This window comes from Chinchilla lanigera, unplaced genomic scaffold (assembly GCF_000276665.1).
Source record: "Chinchilla lanigera isolate Chin_1 unplaced genomic scaffold, ChiLan1.0 scaffold00022, whole genome shotgun sequence".
Classification (NCBI taxonomy): domain Eukaryota; kingdom Metazoa; phylum Chordata; class Mammalia; order Rodentia; family Chinchillidae; genus Chinchilla; species Chinchilla lanigera.
Genome location: NW_004955423.1, coordinates 9,990,600 through 10,001,297, shown reverse-complemented (window position 1 = coordinate 10,001,297; position 10,698 = coordinate 9,990,600). Strand labels below are relative to the sequence as shown.

General features: G+C 39.9%; 1 long non-coding RNA gene across 1 annotated transcript; it reads right to left on the bottom strand.

Annotated features, from left to right (window-relative positions):
• Window positions 1–6,520: 6,520 nt before the first annotated feature.
• On the bottom strand, window positions 6,521–10,443 carry LOC102008122. The gene is made up of 3 exons (XR_001234046.1): window positions 10,406–10,443; window positions 9,793–9,945; window positions 6,521–9,432 (listed from the first exon to the last, which is right to left on the bottom strand). It is a non-coding gene; the product is annotated as an uncharacterized LOC102008122 (long non-coding RNA).
• Window positions 10,444–10,698: the final 255 nt, after the last annotated feature.

Below are 10,698 nucleotides of genomic sequence, written 5' to 3'. Positions count from 1 at the left end.
ATAAAGGTGTTTGTGGCTGATCATTTCTTCACCACTTCATCTAAAACAGTATCACCTAAGATATGGGCTACTCTCCTGGCTGGACCTTCTACCAAACTCTCCCTATGTTCCATTCTCTTCTTTACCTCTGTATATCATACTGGGTGGCCCAGACTTCTATCCAGCTTCCTTCTTTTAGGAAACTATTGCTTCCCTGTTCTAATTGTGTGTTTTGGGATGAAAGGAAGATGCTGTTTACCAGAAATATCCCCTCCTAGGCACAGGAGAAAGCACTTGGCATTGACATTACACCAGTCACAGCACCCCCAGCCTCTGGCCACAAACTATTACTGCTAAAGAATCTGCAAAGTTGTTAGGCTTCTGCACAGGTGGGTTTTCTGGACGGCTAAATCCTTGGGGCCCTTCTCTATGCCTGCTTGTGGGAGGGATGAGCGTTATGTCCTGGCGTGAGGTGGAAGCTAGGTTTCGGTCACAGAGGATTTCTTTGCAGACGTTCACAGCTAAGTCACTTAAAGAGGTTTCAGATGATAGCAAGTTGCCTGAACCCTCAAGGCTTTCATAGTCTGGTAAAGGATTTAGTTTCTTAATTTTTCACTTATACATATAGTTTTACATTAATAGTTTTGCATTCATTCTCTTAAAGAAAGCCTCCCACATAATATAATTGGCAGACTACTATTCCAGAGTAGAGATCCAGATGCTGTGCTCCTCTCAGTCTCCTGCCATACATGCCCTATTCCAGCCCCGATCCTCACAACTTCACTCCAAATGCATCCTCGGTCTCATACTGCTTACCTGCTCATCTCTCCTTTCACATCCTGCTCCTCCCAGCGTGGCAGGCTCTGCCCACCCTCTCCCCCTTGGAATGATCTTTCGCCCCTCTGAGTTAGCTGCCCACTGGTCCTCAAGTTCCGGATAAAGCCTTCACTCCTCCATAAAGCCCACCCAAGGAAGTTTCCTATTTTGCTCTCTTTCCATCCTCCTTGTAGAGACTGACTAAAGGTTTGTGGGATGAAATTGAGTTGGGTTAGAATAGTCAAGCACTGTGCCTTGCATCAATTACTTCTATGGCAGATTTTCCTTCCTCTTTATGAACTAACAAAGATTAGGACTCTTTCTTTCAAGGTTACCCCCCTGTAGCTCCTCTTACTGCTTTGAATATAAGTGCTCAACACATAACTGAACTGTGGTGAACAGTGCTCATCAAATGGTTATGATTGACTGGGGGAGGAGAATTTCTATTTTGACAGACATTTCCTGAGCTTGGAGGACTGGTATACTGCCTCAGAGGGAACAATTCCCATCGCTCACATTGGCCCCCTATAAAGCACACAATGTGCACAGTAGCTTTGCACTCCGGGGAGTGAGAACTTAAATCCTGTTCAAAAAATTTCCCTTTCCCTTACTATTTCAGGTAACAGCTATAGGTCACTGGGCTAACCCTGCAAGTCTCTGCCAGAGCTGGTTGCTAGTGGGTAATATCACCCTAGCAACTAATATCTTGCTTACAGTGTTCACTAAACAAGCTTCCTGAAGGTGTGCGAAGACTTAGCCCAGGGAACCTAAGATGCAGACAGGTGAAACAAAGTCCCCTTTCCAAACTCTCTGTTTAGGGATTGAAAACCACCTGAGTGCATAAATAGCCAGCCCAACCATGGTTCATAGTTTTTAATCTGCTTCTACACAAGGTGTATGAGGGAGTAGTAACAAAGATTGCAAATTACACAAAGGGTCTGCATTGCTCAGTTCAGATTTAAGGCATATCCCTTGGGGATAACTGGGGAGCTTTGTTAACCACTTTTATAGTTCTTGTTCAGAGGTGGGGTCTGGAGTTGTTCAGGCAATTCTGAAGCGTGGATCTATGTGGCAGGCTTTTCTTGTGTTGTCCTCTTATAAAGATGCTGTCTGCATCAGAATATTACTTTGCTGAGGCCAACGAGTAGTTCAGAAAGTTTCTTCCTTTTTTGAGCTCAGCCTGGCAACAGGAAGGAGGCTTCGTTCTATTCTCCCTTACTTCAGGTATCTCACTTACACATGCAGAGGGAGTAGCTCAGGCAGGCAAGGGAGCAACCAGAATCCACAGACAGAAAGAAAAAAGGATTCCATTTTGGGCTGAACCTCTGCCTGACCCAGAAAGATTGAGTTTGCTATCAGTGTCAGAACAAGCTCCCAGGGGCTTGTGAGCTCTCGGTTTGCAGCTACCCTTTGTCATGGGGTAAAGAATTTATTAGTGAGAAATTTCAATTTCAGACCTTAAAATTGTCTTGCTTGGCCTCAAGCTCCTCCATACCAGATATGTACTACACCCTATCATGGTTTGAACATTTGTTTCACCCCACGATCCTTGCCATGTTTATTTGTAAAAGGTTTTTCTCTGCAAACAAAGAATTATCACTTCATTTGGGCCATTTTACACAGTCTTGCGAAAGATCCTTAACAGGCCAGTGGGAGTGCTTAACAGCTTCTTGGAGAACGGCAGCTGCCAATGTGTGCTATCCATGTCCTGCTCAGTTCCCCCCAGGCCACAGGCATCCAGTAGCACTGACACTTAGATGTAACTTATATGGATCGCTGTGTTGGTCTGCCGGAGCCCCATAACAAAGCACTGCAAACTGAGCGGCTCCAACATTAAAATGTATTTGCTCACAGTTCCAGAAACTAGAAGTTGAAGATCAAGGTGTCAGCAGGGCTGATTTTTTCTGAGGGTGGTGAGGGAGAATATGTTTTGTATCTCTCCCTACATGCTGATGGTCTGTTCCAAATCTGTAGTGCTATGTGGCTGGTAGCTGTCTACCTTCCTCTTGTATGGAACAACCCTATGTCCCAAATTTCCTCTCTTTAGAAGAAAACCATCATAATGGATGAGCGCCCCTCACATAACTGTTTATATCTGTCACAAATATACGGGAAGGGCACAGTCCTCCCATAATAGTCAGAAAAGAAACACAGGATGTCACCAATCAGCTAGAGGTTCTTTTGCTCAATTCAGGTGGAAATTAAGAATTGGTGAAGTGCAGCTCCATTAGTACCTCTGGATTTTGAGTGTCTGTTGCTTTTAGCCCTTAGTGTCATAGCTCATTGGTCAGTGCCAGTGGCCCTTGGTGCTTGGTGCTGTGTCTCTGAACAGCTCCCAGCCACCCCTATCAATGCCTGAACAGCCACGCTCTCCACAGGTCACTGCAGGTCTCTGGAAGTTGCTGCAGTCTCTGCTGAAAGTCTGAAACTCTTCAAGACTAACAACCTGCAGTGTTAAGTGCATGCTTTATACAATTTATTCTGTCCACATTCCCTGAGGTAAGAATCGCAAGGAGATTTACAGGACACCCAAGCAAGGCCAGTGGGACCTGTGCTGTGGGATAGGGGGTTAGGGCATGGGAGGAAGCCCTTTTCCACAGATCTGAAGAACTTGAGGGAGCCCAGCTTATACAGAGGAGGTTGGGTTTTCTGTGCACGGTTTGAATATTGTGCAAATTTTCTGAGGACTTTTATAGTACTGATGGGGGAGCGTAAGAGTGGATGCAGGGTAGAGTAGGTCTATGTTCAAGCTTGCTCCAGCCAGGTAAAATATCTCCCTAAGCATCTAAGGGGCAGCTAGGATGGCCGCAGCTGGCAGAGTGACAGGAAATTTCAGGAGAAGCAGCTACATAATTGACAGCCACATCTCTGCAAGAACTGTGGAGCTGAAACTGAGACTGCCACTACTTTTGAGGAGTATTCAGGATGGCTGTCTCTCTGTATCGGTCATGAATTCTTTAGGCTTAGGGATTGTGTGGGTATCAACAATGGGTCCTGAAGGTCGTGAGTTCGATTCCCGGTACCAGAAAAACAAAAAAACAAACAAACAAAAAAAAAAAAATGGGTCCTTACCCCTTTCTGGTCTTTGCCCTATCAAGCATAGCAGCTCCTCAGAGAGGAAGGCTAAATATGTTGTAAGTTTTTATTAGAGGATCTCTAGTGCATAATAACAGAAAAATCGGGTTGTTCTATTTGTAGGGGACTGTGACAAATGTTTTTGAAAATGGAGTAAGGAACAGGTGAAGTGCACTGACAACTTTATTGATCTCAGTTCTGTATAACTGTGTCATGGTGCTTAGTAAAATTTCTATCGAAAAATAGAGGATGTTGGCTTTTTGTTGGTCCAAAAAGTTATAACTAGCATCACTGTCGATCATCCCATTTCTAAGAGTGAGCTGGGTCACTTTACTCCAGTCAAGCTGGGACCAGGTTTCTACAAAGTTTTGTTCACCCCTTCTCAGGTGAGGAAGACTCTATATTTGCAGCAAAATTTTACCAGAAAAATAAGTGGGAGCTGGGTGTGGTGGCACATGCCTGTAATCGTCATCCCAGCACTCAGGAGGCTGAGGCAGGAGAATCGTTGGATGTTTGAGACCAGCCTGAGCTACAAAGTGAGCTCAAGGCCAGCCTGAACTGCACAGTGAGACCCTGCCTCAAAAAGACAAAAACTAAATAAATAAATGACTGGGAGGGCATAATATATGAGAGTAAATATTTTCCTGAGTGGAGAGAAAGAAAAAAAAAAAAGAACTTTACTGAAAACAACTTTGTTTTCTTATATGGTGGAAAGTTTTGACATAAAAATTAATATCAATTAAGCACTTTAAAGCATACAGTTCAGCTGCATTTAATACATTCAAAATCTTGTGCAAACATCATTTTAATCTATTCTACAACCTTTTTCATAGACCAAAAGGTAACTCTGTAACCACTGAAGAATTATTCCCTATTTCTCCTTCCTAACCTTCTGGAAACCGACAATCTGATTACTATCCCTACACATTTATCTATTCTGGATGTGGGCTTTTTTGTTTTGATACTGGAGATAGTACCCAGGGTGCTGTACCACTGAGCTACATGCCCAGCCCTTTCTACTTTTACTCTGAAACAAGGTCTCACTAACTTGCCTACGCTGGATTTGAATTTGTGATCCTCCTGCATCAGCCTCCTAAGCAGTAGGCATTATAAACACACACCACTAAGACATACTTGGATGTGTCATAATGAAATAACATTATATAAGGTTTCTGGTGTCTGGATTATTTCACTTTTCATGTTCCAAGGTTTATTTGTGCAGAATCATGGCTGTTCCTTTTTATGGCTCAGTAATACTCCACTGAAAGGACTCAGTGCCCTTTTTAATCCATTCATTAGTACAGGAACAAAATGGTTCCATCTTTCAACTGTCGGGAATAGCACCGCTACACGCATTCATTAACAAGTTTCATTGCAGCACCTGTTTTCAGTTCACTGGGGCGGGCACGGAATTAAGGGTCACACTGTAATTCTGTATTTAACTTTTTGAGAACTCCCAGTTTTCCTCAGCACCTACATCATTTTATATTCTCATTAGCCATGTACAGGTGTTCTAATGTCTCCACATACTTGCTAATGCTAGTTATTTCCTTTTGGGTTATTTTTGGTTTGGTTTTGTTACGAGCATCCTATTAGATGTGAAATAGTGATGCGTTATGATTTTGATTTGCAGTCCCCTAATGATTAATGATGTTGAGTACCTTTTTATGTACTGGTTGATTTGTGTATTTTCTTGGAGAAACATTTATTCAAAGCTTTTCCTTTCTTTTTTTAATTATTATTATTATTATTTTGTGGTTTTGGTTTTTTTCCGGTACCAGGAATCAAACTCACAACCTTGCACTTGCCAGGCAGGTGCTGTGCTGCAGAGCTAAATCCCCAGCCCCTTCCTTCCTTTTTAATTGCTTTTTGGTCATTGTTGTTGTTGCTGTAGTCATAAGAGTTTTTTATATATTCTAAACAAAGAGCCCTTCTCAGATATATAAATTTCCGATATTTTCTTCAATTCTATAAACTGTATTTTCATTTTTTGATAATGTTCTGTGATATTCAAGTTTTTTTAGTAACATGTAATAATTATATATAATATATAATGTGATATTTCAGCACGTATATTCAGCAAGTGCTGATCAACTCAGGGTAATTAACCTTTCTATCACCTTATCAATTTCTTTATGTTTGGAACTGTCAAACTCTTATAGCTCTTTATAAAATGTATTGTATATTATTTTGAACTATAGTTCCCCCACCGTGCTGTGGACCCCTAGAACTCCTTCCCTGTGTGTTTCATGCCCATTTGCCAATTTCCTCTATCGTCTCACCGCCCCACCCCCATCCTTACCGTCTTTAGAAATCACTAGTCTACATTCAGATTGACTTCTTTTGGTGTCAGAATACGCAGGCTTTTGTAGTCTTTCTGTGTCTAGCATATCTTACTTAATATAATGCCCTCCAAAACCATTCCTGTGGTCACAAATAGTGAAATTTTCCTCTTTTTCAGGGCTGAATATTGTGTCTATGCTGCAATTTTTTCATTACCCATTCATCTGTGGAGGAGCACAAGGCTAATTCTAGGACTTGGCCGCTGTGAATACTGCTGCAATAAAAATGGAAGCAGAGGCACCTCTTTGATATGCTGACTTCATTTCATGTGAATGTGTACCTGGAAGTGGGATAGCTCACTCGTGTGTTAGAGTTATTATTAGTGTTTTCCCCTTTATTTAGTAGTGCATATTGGTTATACAGACCAGTGGGGTTCATCTTGGCAGATCTGTACATGCGCATAACATATTTTCTTCATTCCTCCTGTCACCCCTCTCCCCTCACCCCACCCACTCTCCCTAGTTTCACGCGGTTGGGGAGAGCTTCAAGATATATGATGTATTTTGAGGAATCTCCACACTGTTCCAATTTACATGTCTCTACTAATCTATGCTCCTGCCAACAGGAAATAGAACCTCCTTATCTCCACATCTTCATGAGCATTTGTAATTTTCGGGGTTTTTTGACAGTAGCCGTTTGAACTGGGATAAGAGGGTGTCTCACTTCAATTTGTATTTCCCTGGTGGCTAATGATATTGAGCATTTTTAATAGATTTGTTAGCCTTTTCCTTTCTTTTTTCTAGAAATGTCTATTTAGATCATTCACCCATCTTTGAATGAGATTATTTTTTGTTCAGTTTTTTAGTTGCTTAGGTATTCTGGATATTAATCCTTTGTCAGATGAAGAGCTGGTAAATATGCTGTATTCTCCCATTCTGCAGCTTATCTCATCACTGTGCTGATTTCTTTCCTTAACTATAGAGCTTATTCACTTAATATAATGTCATCTGTCTCCTTTTCCTTTGCTGCCTATGCTTTGAAGGTCTTATCTAAAAAATAATTCCCAACATTGATGTCCTGAAGTTTTTTCCCTATGTTTTCCTCTAATTGTTTCATGATTACAGGTTTTGCAGTTAACTAGTTGATCTGTTTTGAGTTGACTTTTGCATACAGTGAGAGACAGAGGTCATTAGGAGGTTCTACATACGGCCATCCAGTTTTCCTGGTACCATTGATGGAAGTGGCTGTCTTTTCAGCAGTGTATTTTTGGCACCTTTGTCACGTGTCCTGAAATCAAGTACTGTGATGCCTCCGGTATGTTCAATATTATTTTGGCTATTCAGAGCCTTCTTTGCTTGTATATGAAATTTAGAATTTTTTTTTCTAGTATGAAGAATACCACTGGTATTTTGATGGGGATTACACTGAATCATTAGAGTCCTTTAAGAGATGTGGACATTTTCACAACATTGGTTTTTCCAAAGCAGGGACCCCATTAACATGGGAGGTTTTTCCATTGTATGTATTGGTATATGGGTAGGTGGACATGTTATCAATGTTTTTATCAGTATTTTGTGATTTTTCATTTTTTTTGCTTCTTTAATCAGACTTATTGTTAAGCCCCTCATTTTTGGTTTATTTTTGTTGTTTTCTTAACTATTGTGAATGGTATTGTTTTCATGATTATTTTCTCACTAAGTTCATTATCAGCACATAAAGATGATACTGATATTCTTTTTCTTGAGAGACATTTACAATATAAATATATTGTACATTTTATAACTCTCAGGGATGTCTTCATTTAAAATTTTAAAAAAAATTTTTGTCTGACTTGGATATATCAAAAAACTTGTCTTCTCATTTAGCTATTCTTTCTTACCTGATCTGGTCTGCTGTTGAGTCTTTCAACTGTGTTTTTATTGTAATGTGAACTTCTGAGTTCTTCATTTCAAGTTTTCTGTTTCTTTTTCATTACTTTATTCTTTGCTGAAATTTTAATTTATACCATTATTCTCCCAATTTCATTAAATTATCTTCCTCTCTTGAATCTCATTTAGTTCCTTTGTAGTTATTCCTTTGAATTTTTAATTAAGCATTTCATCAGTGTCATTTTCTTTGGGATCTGATCCTTTGGAGGCTTCCCATTGTCTTGTTTTTGTATATTTCTTGTGCATATACTTCTTGAGACTACATTGAGACTTGTCTCTGCATTGAGACTTGGGCATCTACTGGATCTGTTGGGTCTACTAATTTTATAAGGTGACTTTCATGATAAATGAATTTTTCCTGTAAATGTATCTTAGGCTATAGCCTTAGTGGGCTAGGTTGACTTTGATTCTCTTTTGACATTGTCATGTAGTTTCTCCTTAGGTTCTTTGTCTGTAATTGCCAGCTTTGGAGATGCAGCGGTGAAGGCTGAGAGCCCTTCCGTCTCCAGCAGCCACACAAGGGAAGGAGTAACAGAGCAGCTCGGGTGAGTGTGGTGCACACAGCAGCGGGGTGAAGTATGTATCATGTAACCAGTCTTTCCATCCAAGTTTGGGTGCTGAGTCATGGACAGTGGTGCACATTTCCTCAGCAGTAGCAGCAGTGGTGAGATACTGGAGATAAGCAGAGGCTCAGGTCACAGGCCAGGTGGCGGTGAGAGCAGTGGGAAGCATGCGGTACACATCCTTAGGCTCAGCAGGCAGCTCAGACTGACTCCAGGATGGCCACAGTTGCACTGGTGTGTGTGTTTGGTGAGTCTGTTCTCAAGCTGGTAATTTGCTGTAGTATCCTGGGCTCTGGAATTTGGGAGGGAGATAGGTTTCTTCTATTAGCAAAGCCATGAGACTTGAGCTCTTCTAACAAGGCTCCAAGCCTTGGATAACTGGTATTCTCCTGTAGCTAGGGATGCTGGCATCACCAACAATGGATCTGCTGGGACTCATCTTTTCACCCTCTCCCCTGAAATGGGAGATCCCTACAGCTGGAGACTTGGGATTGTAGTTGCTGATACTTTTATTTCACTCTTTATGCCCCTGTCCCAGAGCTGTGTCTTACAGAGTTCCCATCTCTCCCTTGACCATTCACCTCAAAGTATAGCTATTTGTTTGTTCGTATGGTTCTTTGTGGAGGAAGAGGCAAGCACTGGACTGCTGTATTTGGTCATCTTGACATTGTATCCACAAAAGTTTTTCATTTGAATTCCAACTTACTTCTTTTGTTGTTGCTGATGCTTTTGATATCATATCCTAAAAAGCTTTTTGAAAGCTATCTCTTTAAATATTTCATTCATAGCTTAATGGAAAAGAAAAGGTAATTCATTAATCAAGATCCTGAAGAGCTAAAAGAATATTTCATGAACTTCTGTACTTATTCTTGATTAAGAACTTGTTAAACTATCTACCAATTTGTAATATATTTTCTCCCAATATATATTTGTTATCATTGTACCTTAACAAGTCTGAGAAATTTGCAGAAGCCTAAAATTTCATTAAAATATCCATAAATATTACCACCCAGAGAGAAAAGAAAAGTCAGAATTTAATCAGTAAATAAAATAAAGAGCAATATGTTAGCAGCTAGTTATATCCTGGTTTGGGGCATTACAAACTGGCACCTGCCAAAATCAGCTGAAACAATTAGATAAAAATGTACCTTGAGCCCAGGATCTAAGGGTCATAAAACAAACTTGATCTAAATAATGTAGCTTGGAGTCTTATTTTCACTGCAACTATTAGAAGGGGTCCAGATGACCATGTTTAATATTAAAATAATCACCGTCCACATGCAGTGCCCCACATTCCAAATCTGAAATGACAAAAGTATCACTTTGTTGAGTGTCTTTCCAAGTCCAGGATGGTTCAGAATTAATTATAAAGATGATGCAGTATTAATACTTTTGTGTCAAGTTCAAGAACAGGTTTTTAATCACCAGGACAATCTGTGTATATTCAGTATTTAAAGTGTTTGTCATGATTTAGAGTTGGCATATTAGAGACTCTAACAGATTAGCCTTGTGATTCCAATTTAAAATAGGTAATTTACTTATGATTTCAACTTGAAGGTACAAGAGTTTTTACTAAGTTTGTAAGCAGAATTAGAACATTTAAGAGAACTATATTTACTATATATATAAATTTAATAATTTATTCTAAATAAATGACATTTAAATTCCCAAGGTAGTTTTGCTTATTAGAGATATGAGCTTCTCTGGTCAAGTACTTGAAGAGTTTAAAAAGAAAACTGAATATATTACATGTATACCTACAGTTTTTTTGTTGTTATTGTTTTGTTTTCCAGTACTGGGAATCGAACTCACGACCTTGCACTTGCCAGGCGAGCGCTGTGCTGCTGAGCTAAATCCGGAGCCCCAATGTATACCTACAATTTAAAATGAACGTGTCTGTAAATGAGACTCATTGTTTAAAGAAAAAGTAGTTAAGTTAATCAAACGTTTAACTAAGCAGCTGCCCTCAAAATTTACAGTTCTTAATTACTTAAATTGTAAAATTGTAACAACCATGATACATATAAATTAAACTTCAAGATTTAGAAAAACCT